We start from the raw sequence: 9,807 nt of genomic DNA, 5'->3' as shown, positions 1-9,807 counted from the left end.
CAGAGAGGAAGGAGAGGGGGATGTTAGATTCAGGGAGTGCTGGCAGGAACAGGGAGTGCTGATAGGGCCCCTGTGAGGCTGAGAACAAAGAAGTTTATGTTTGAAGTTCGCCACTAAGCTAACCCAGCCCCTGCGTGCAACTTTCCTAGCGAATAGCTGCGTGCGACCTTCCTAGAGAATAGCTAACTGCCACATCTGTTTCTGTATAATGCTTGCTCACTTAGGATATATAAGGACCTAGCTGTAAGCGCCAGGCGCAGCTCCCATTTGCAGCTCCTTGTGAGCACGGTGTCTCCGGACATCTTGGGAGTTCGCCCCTGCGCAGGTTAAACTTGGCCAATAAAGTAACATCTAAACTCCTGAAAGTCTCTGATGTTTGTTCTCGTACCCGGTGGATGCAACATTTTGGGGGCTTGTCTAGGATTATCCCTCGGCGGAGTTTTGGGTCGGAGACCGGAAGGACAGCTTGAGCTGAGTAAGTATTCACTGAGGATCCTCATTTGGTTTGGCTTTTGGGCTCCAGAGCACACAATCCTGAGGTAGTAGGTGGGACACTGCCGGTAACCTACCCAGGGCTTTCAGAAGTGGGATGCCGCTCTCTGAAATTTGGATATTTGTATTTGTTAACTTTAGGAGTGACCGGTCACATTAGGAATCCTTTTTGCGCCACGCTGCGCTGCGTTTTGTCTGAGCTCAAATGACTGAGTTGAGTGTGAGAGAGACAAGTGTGTTCCTTGTGTTAATAGTGTGTGTTGCCTGTATCTTACCCTTTCTCATTATTCCTGAGTCATCCAGGATGGGACAACAGGAGTCTGTGCCAGGATCCCCGCTCGAGTGCCTGGTGAAGAATTTTTCTGATTTCCAGAAGAGGGCTCAGGGGTACTGAGGTTCGCAGCTGAGTCCAGGTTTCCTCCGGACCTTGAGCCAGCTGGAATGGCCTGCATTTAATGTGGAATGGCCCACAGAGGGCACTTTTGACCTTCCAACTTTATTTGCTGTCAGAGCCACGGTCTATAGGGCTCCCCACCCAGACCAATACCTGTATATGGATGTGTGGGTAGATACAGATATTTTGCCTCCTTCTCCGGGAGGCGCAGCCATTTTGCCTCCTTCTCCGGGAGATGCAGCCATTTTGCCTCTCCAGGAGGTGCTGCCTGCACCAGATGCTGGCCCACAGGCACCTTCTCGCCTCATCTATGTGCCTTTTTCCACTAGTGATTTATACAATGGGAAACATCAGAAACCCCCATTTTCTGAGAAACCTCAGGGACTAATATCTCTCCTTGAGACCATTTTTAGGACCCATCAGCCCACATGGGATGATTGTCAGCAGATTTTACAAACCCTCTTCACTTCTGAAGAAAGGGACAGAATAATGAGAGAAGCTGCTAAGGTGGTATTGGGAAAAGAAAGGGAAACTCGGGAGGGAAGAAGGGAAATAGAAGATGTTCTCCCATCTCAACCTCCTACCTGGGACCCTAATACCGCTGGGGAAAGGGACGCACTCCTCCAGTATCGCCGGGCTCTGTTGAGGGGGCTCAAGGCAGCAGCTAGAAAGCCAACCAACTTTAGCAAAGTAAGTGAAGTCATCCAGGGAAGAGAGGAATCCCCAGCAGCCTTTCTAGAAAGACTCATGGAGGCTTATAGAGTATATACCCCTCTAGATCCTGAGGCAGAAGAGAACAGGAGAGTAGTAAATATAGCCTTTGTGACTCAGGCCGCTTCAGATATTAAGAAAAAGCTTCAGAAGATTAAGGGGTTCGAGAGAGAGAATAGGAGTAAGCTATTAGAAATAGCCCAGAAAGTATATATTAACAGGGATGATCCGGAGGTTGGCAGAGCAAAGGAGGTAGCCAAGATCCTGATTGCTGCTCAGAAACCTCCCCCCAAAGGAAAAGGGGGACGGAGGAAGGGCCAAGGACAGCGAATAGACAAGGATCAATGTGCCTATTGCAAGGAGAAAGGACACTAGAAGAGAGAGTGCCCAAAGTTGAGGGCCGACAGCCAGAAGCCAAAACAAGCCCCAGAGGTTTTGCTCCAAACCTTAGACTGATGGGGCCAGGGCTCCATTCCCGTCAGCTCCCAGGAGCCCATGGTCACCTTAACAGTCGACACAGGAGCCACCTATTCGGTCCTAAAGAAACCACAGGGCCAGATGCAGAAGGCAACTACTAAGATAATAGGGGCAACAGGCAAAGCAGAAGCCTACCCATGGGCCACCGCAAGAATTACTGACTTAGGTCGAGACACCATCACCCACTCTTTCCTAGTCATTCCAGACTGCCCTTACCTACTGCTTGGAAGGGACTTATTGCAGAAATTTCAGGCCACCATAACCTTCCGAAGGAGGAAAGCCCTACGGGGAACAAAGAGGCAGAGGTCAGCATGGAAGTAACTGTCCCACTGTCTGAAGAACACTTACTTGCCACTGTCCTAGAAGGTAAGGAGGCCGAGGAAGGGGTTCCAGATGCCCTGCGTGCCTGGGTACCTGAGGTTTGGGTGGAAACCAACCCCCCAGGTTTGGCCGTTCACCAACCCCCTGTCCTGGTGCAACTGCTTAGCACTGATAGACCGGTTAGAATTAGGCAGTACCCGGTCCCAGACCGAGCTAGACAGGGAATCATCCAGCACTTGCAATGCCTGCTGGAGGCAGGCATCCTTCAAAGGTGCCAATCGGCCTGGAACACCCCGCTGCTTCCCATCCAGAAACCAGGGAGCCAAGACTATCGTCCGGTCCAGGACTTGCGGGAAGTGAATGCGCAGGTAGAGACCAGTCATCCCACGGTGCCAACCCGTATACTTTACTAACCTCATTGCCCCCAACCCATACCTATTATTCTGTCCTGGATTTGAAGGATGCCTTCTTTTGTATTCCCCTGGTGCCTCAGAGCCAAGAAATCTTTGCCTTTGAATGGAATGACCCAGATAATGGACTAGTGGGTGGGGCAGTTCACTTGGATCAGACTACCACAAGGGTTTAAGAATTCCCCCACCATTTTTAATGAAGCCCTCAGCAAAGATCTGCAGGCTATCTGCTCCTCTCATCCATCGATTGTACTGCTCCATATGTGGATGACATCCTCATAGCTGCCAAGGACGAAAGAGAGTGTGAGGAAGCTACCTCGGACCTGCTACAAGATCTCAGGCAAATAGGGTATCAAGTCTCTGCCAAGAAGGCCCAGACTGTGACGCAAACTGTAAGTTATTTGGGGTATAACTTACAGGGAGGGCAAAGGACATTGTCCAGCCAGCGAATTCAGACGGTCTTGCAGATCCCCAAGCCTACTAACAAGAGACAGGTACGAGAATTCCTGGGTGCAGTAGGATACTGCTGACTGTGGATATTGGGCTTTGCAGAACTAGCTAAACCCCTACATGAACTAACCAGGGGTAAGGAAGAGCAGTTCATATGGACAGATAGGGAGAAGCAAGCATTCCAAGCACTTAAAGAGGCCCTGGTGGCTGCCCCAGCTTTGGCCCTGCCAGATCTGGCCAAACCCTTTCAGCTATTTATAGCAGAAAAGGGAGGGGTAGCTTTAGGGGTACTGAGCGAGGAACTTGGGCCATGGAAGAGGCCCGTCGCCTATCTGTCCAAGAAACTTGATCCTGTAGCCTCGGGATGGCCAACATGTCTGAGGGCACTTGCTGCCACCTCCACTCTAGTCAAGGAGGCTAGTAAATTGACTTTAGGGCAGGACGTCAAAGTCATTAGGGAACACTACTTAGAGCAAGTGCTGTGAGCACCTCCTGACAGGTGGCTATCTAATGCGTGGCTAACGCAGTATCAGGCTCAGCTGCTGAACCCTCCATCTGTTTAGTTCCTCAAAACTGCTGCCCTGAACCCAGCGACCCTGTTGCCAATACCGGACTCCACTTTGGTCCACAGTTGCAAACAAATCCTTGACACAGTGACTAGCTCCTGCCCGGACTTAAGGGATCAGGCCTACGAGAAGACAGACCTGACTCTCTTTATTGATGGGAGCAGTTTTATTAAGGATAGACAGCGACATGCAGGGGCAGCAGTGACCATGGAAAATAAGGTCCTGTGGCAGAAAGCACTGCCTGCAGGAACTTCTGCACAAAGGGCGGAGCTAATAGGACTAACCCGAGCCTTACAGATAGCAGAGGGAAAAGTTGCCAACATCTACACTGACAGCCGGTATGCATTCGCCACTGCCCATGTCCACGGAGCCATATACAAGGAGAGAGGCTTACTGACAGCAGGGGGAAATGACATTAAAAATCGCAATGAAATTCTTGCCCTCCTAAACGCCATTTGGCTACCTACCAAAGTTGCCATCATTCACTGCATAGGACACCAGAGAGGGGACTCTCCTATTGTAAAGGGTAACAACCTAGCAGACTCAGCTGCAAGAGAGTCAGCCACTAGGCCACAAGAAAGCCTTCTGCCATTGCTCCTAAGCCAACGCTACCTCCAGATCCTAAATATTCCCCAGAAGAAGAGCAGGAAGGGATGAAGTTGAAAGGGAAGAAAAATCGGCAGGGATATATAGAGCTTCCTGACTCCTGGCTCTATTTACCCCAGGGAATAGTAAGAGAAATAGTAGGAGATATTCATACTAGTACCCATCTAGGACAAAACAAGCTAGAACAACTTATTAGGAAGTATTATATTTGGCCCAACATCAGGGATATTGTCCACTCCATTGTCTCGAGGTGCAGCATCTGTGCCAGAGTAAATGTGCAGAATAAGAAGCTACCCCCTTCGTGAGGTATCAGGGGAAAGCTCCAGGAGAACTGTAGGAAATAGATTTCACAGAGATGACCCCTGGGAAGTCAGGTTATAAGTATCTATTAGTATTAGTAGACACCTTCTCAGGATAGGTGGAAGCATTCCCCACGCAAGGAGAGGCTGCTTCCACAGTTTGAAAAGTCTTATTAAGGGAAATCATACCTAGATATAGCATTCCCCTAGCCCTAGGATCAGACAATGGACCTGCATTCATATCCAGGATATCTCAAAAATTACCTACTAAGTTCGGTATTAATTGGAAATTGCATTGCATTTATAGGCCCCAAAGTTCAGGACAGGTAGAAAGAATAAACAAGACTCTGAAGGAAACTATAATTAAGCTGAGAGGGGAGACTGGCAAAAACTAGGCTGAGCTCCTCCCTTTTGCCCTTTTTAGAACCAGATGTACCCCCTATCTCAATAAATAGACTCCTTATGAAATCTTATTTAGGCAACCTGTGCCCCTTGTACCTCGATTGACCAGAGGGGAACTAGAGATTTCTAATCATAATTTCCTCAAGTCCTTGCAGGCCCTGCAGTACATCAGAAGCGAGGTGCAGGCCCTCCAGAGATCAACCCAATCGAATGCGAAACACAGCTCCCGACTACCGGAGCCACCGGAGCCTGAACAGTGGGTATGGATTCTCAACCACAGACGGGGCAACCTTGAGCCGCGATAGAATAGACCATTCTAGGTGATCCTGAGTACACCCCCAGCTATTAAGGTAGCTGAAAAGCCCTACTGGATCCACCTCTCCCACGTGAAGCTGGCCCAACCACCCGACGAAGGATCTCGGAGATGGCAAGTCAAGCGGACCCCTGGAGAGCCTCTAAAGCTCACCTTCTCCTCCACTTAGGACTGATGACTTTTTATTGTTTACCCAGTAAGGGACTAGAGTTGCAGGAATGGGTTTTAATCAGGACAGCAGATAGCACAGTTATAGCACAGAATAACACCTGGGAAAGGAACCTGCTACCTCCTGGCAAATTTCACCTTAGGTAATTCCAATTACAGTGACTATTGCCTTAACCAAGAAATGCTACCTGCCACCCTAGAGGGCCCAAAAGCAACGAAGACACCTGAAGGACTATAGTTTGTGTGTACTCAAGGTATCTTCAAGTGTATAGTCCCCACTCATCCTGAACTTTGTGTAAGTGCTTATATTATTCCACAGGTATATCTGTATGGGGAAAACCCTGAATTCCTTGTTGCTCCCCCGAGGCAGGCAAAAACGAGCTCCACTCCTTATCCCTATCATAGCTACCATAGGAATTGTAGGGTCAGCAGCAGTAGGGACAGCATCCCTCATTCAAGGGGAACTTATCCTCAGACAGCTATCCAAGACATTCTCCAAAGATATTGTGCTTCTCCAAAACCAGGTAATATATCTTGAGAAGCAAATAGACTCCCTAGCTGAAGTAGCCCTTCAGAATAGGAGAGAGCTAGACCTCCTCCTCCTTGAGCAAGGAGAACTGTGTGCTGCCTTAGGAGAAGAATGTTGTTTTTACGCTAACCACTCTAGAGTAATTAGAGAGAATATCAAGATACTTGCAAACAGATTAAAGAATAGGAACCTAGAAGAAGACAGCCCTAGCTGGTATGCCTCTATGTTCAAGACTTCTCCTTAGTTAACTACCCTCATATCCGCAATTGCTAGACCCCTCCTATTATTATTATTGCCTCTTACCTTTGGACCAATAATCCTTAATAAGCTCCTTGTGTTCATAAAGGTGAGGGTAGATGTAGTAAAGTTAACGGTTCTGTCCCAACCTTACACCAGTCTCCCCACTGATGGAAGAATCAAGGGTTTGATTTATGCCCAAAAGAGATGGGGGAATGTTAGACTCAGGGAGTGCTGGCAGGAACAGGGAGTGCTGGCAGGAACAGGGAGTGCTGATAGGGCCCCTGTGAGGCTGAAAACAAAAAAGTTTATGTTTGAAATTCGCCACTAAGCTAACCCGGCCCCTGTTGCTATGCTGGCCCCTGTTACTATGCTGCGTGCGACCTTCCTAGAGAATAGCTAACTGCCACATCTGCTTCTGTATAATGCTTGTTCACTTAGGATATATAAGGACCTAGCTGTAAGCGCCAGGTGCGGCTCCCATTTGCAGCTCCTTGTGAGCACGGTGTCTCCGGACATCTTGGGAGTTCGCCCCTGCGCAGGTTAAACTTGGCCAATAAAGTAACATCTAAACTCCTGAAAGTCTCCAACGTTTGTTCTCGTACCCAGTGGATACAACAGGGGAGGGGTGGAGAAGCAGATGGGCGCTTCTCCTGTGTGCCCTGGCTGGGAATTGAACCCGGGACTTCCGCACGCCAGGCCGATGCTCTACCACTGAGCCAACCGGCCAGGACAAATATTCCTATTTTTTTATTGTATATTCATTTAAAGGAAAATATAACAACAGTACCTAAAACTATTCTGAGGCTTTTCCTACTGAGAAAGGCTTCCCTGCCCCCACCCGACTTGTGGTATATTATAAAGATGTGTGCATGGGTGCAGGGTGAAAAGGAGAACTGGGTTTACAGAGGCCTGACAGAGCCGGGAGCTCCCACCTCAGAGTCCAGCATGGTTAAGATACAAGGACTTCATATTTCACAAAATTTGCAAGTAGACTTTGCACGTGGGTAGACTCTGCATTCACAACAGGGGAGAAAACAAACACAATCCACTTGTAAGAAAGTGCTGGGTGCAGCCTCCCTCCTCCTCCCCTGTTCCACTCCAAGCACTTTGCTATCCTGATGGAGAAGACAGAGACCTCGGCTGTTTCCCTCCACTTACTGTAGTCTAAAGGAATCCTGTGGCGCTGCAGCAAGTTCCCCTTGCTCTCCCCACATATAGTCTCGAATAGTAGGGAACAGAGGACTTCCAGATTTACAGAGTGTCTGTAAAAGATAACATACTTCCTTTCCTCTTCCAACCCCACAGAGGGCACAGACAGCTCAGTGTGAGTGGTACAATTGTGTGATTATATGTGGCATAAACCTGGCTAGCTGGCTTTTAAACTGCATAGACATAGCTCAGGGGTATGGAGGCAAACTGTATCATTTTCATCTCCCTGACAAGCAGAGGCCAAATAAATGGGAGAATGGGAAGAGGTCTTATTAGAAAAACTGAGAGGGGAAGAGGCATGTGTTATTTACAGCTTTGAACAAGGAATCTCAATATATCTACAGGAAATTCTCAGGTCATATTCTAGCCACTGCAAAGGAACTTAATAATAAAGCAAGATAAAATATGTGAGTCCATATGTCTCTGACTTGGAGCCTCAGAATTGGAGACTGCCCGAGAACGAGTTTCCAGTGTGGCTTGAACACAAAGAGGACTGGGGCCTGGCTGGGAGCAGAGGCGGATTAAGGTCACAGAAGAAAACATCGGGGCCCCTTACATTAGAAAAAAGTGTAAAGTTGGGGTTTTGCGGGGCGCTTCAGAAGTTGGGGCCATCCGCCTCTGGCTGGGAGTGAGTGTAGGGGTTAAGTGCAGTGTGGTGTCTCTGGACTAAGTCGAGCTTGGAAACAGGAGAGAACCTGCACTAGTATCTGTCACATCTGTATTTCAACTTCAAACTGGAGGACAGGTTCTCCCTGCAGACAAGACACCTGAGGAAAGGTCTCTGGTAACATTATCGTCTTTTCTTGTCCGATATCACTATAGCCACTCAGCTCTCTGGTTTACTGTTTGCATGGTTTATCTTCCCCCTCCACCCGCCTTTACCTTCAACCTCTTTTTTCATTGAATTTCATGTGCATTTCTTGTGCAGAGCATATTGGTATTACTTAAAAAAAATCGTTCTGCCCATCTGTTTTTTGATTTGAATTTTTGTATGTTTAATCCATTTATATAGAATGTAATTATTAATAAGGTAAGAATTGTCTGTTATTTACCCATTTATCCTCTGTAGTTTATATCTTTGTTTCTATTCTCAATTAATTCCTTTTTTGTTAAAAGCATACCTTTTGTGTACCATTTAATTCCTTTGTTTTTCTTTGATACATTTTTGAATCATTTTCATAGTGGTTGCCCTCAGCCTAGGGGATTGGAATTGACATCTGAATTTTAAACAGTCTAATTTGGATTAATATTATTCTATTTTTAGAACAAAACTTTGCTTCAACATAGCCTAATTCCCCCCTCTTTGTGCTCTTATTGTCATACAAATGTCATCTTTGTGTTTGTAAACCCATGAGCATATTTTTTGATCATTTGTTTATGCAGGTTTCTTCTAAATACGATCAGAGAAAAAAAGATTTACAAATAAATACATTCACAGTATTTTAGTGTTTTATCCATGTAGTTATCTTTACTGGCACTCTTCTTCTTGCTGACTTGATTTACTGTTGAATGTTCTTTTATTTCTGCCTGAAAACTCTATTGAAATAATTCTAAGATATATTTTAAATATATAGTCTATCTTGTGATAAAGAATACTTAACAGAATACAAGACAACGTTCATAAAAATGTCACAATTCTAAAGAAACCTCTTCATCTCTAGTGGGCGGTGGTCAAGAATAACAAGTGAAAGGGGTGGAAACAAAAATAAAAACCTTATCGGTTACTTTATTTTTTTCTGTGGATTCCAGATCTCTACTCTCATGGGTTCCAAAGATTATTTTCTCTGTCAAGTGTTAACATTTTCATTAGGGAAACTGAAATGCCACAATGTAAGTTTTTAACTTTTTCTGTTTCTCTCTCAAAGTCTTTGCATATACCCGTATGGATACCCTTTGGAATAGAATAAGCATTGATAAAAATGAGTTAGACTTGATCTAAACCATAAATTCTTACAAAGATCATTAAAATAATCCATGTTTCTACTTAGCTTATTCCAATTCATTCAGTTTTAGGAAATTCTGTTTTAAGTAAGAGGTTAGCTAAGCATGATTGTTGCTGCCATTGCTTGTACATCTCCAGAGGAAACACGGAGCCATAATACCTCAGGCACTGTACAACGTTTCTGCTGAAGTTGCCACAACCTCTGCATTGCTCATGGCAGGGAGCAGTCAGCTTTTGACAAAACTGAGACACACATAACCCCATCTACTTGGTTTCCA

This window comes from Saccopteryx bilineata, chromosome 2 (genome assembly GCF_036850765.1).
Source record: "Saccopteryx bilineata isolate mSacBil1 chromosome 2, mSacBil1_pri_phased_curated, whole genome shotgun sequence".
Lineage (NCBI taxonomy): Eukaryota > Metazoa > Chordata > Mammalia > Chiroptera > Emballonuridae > Saccopteryx > Saccopteryx bilineata.
The sequence above is the reverse complement of the archived record's forward strand: the minus strand, read 5'-3'. Positions refer to the sequence as shown.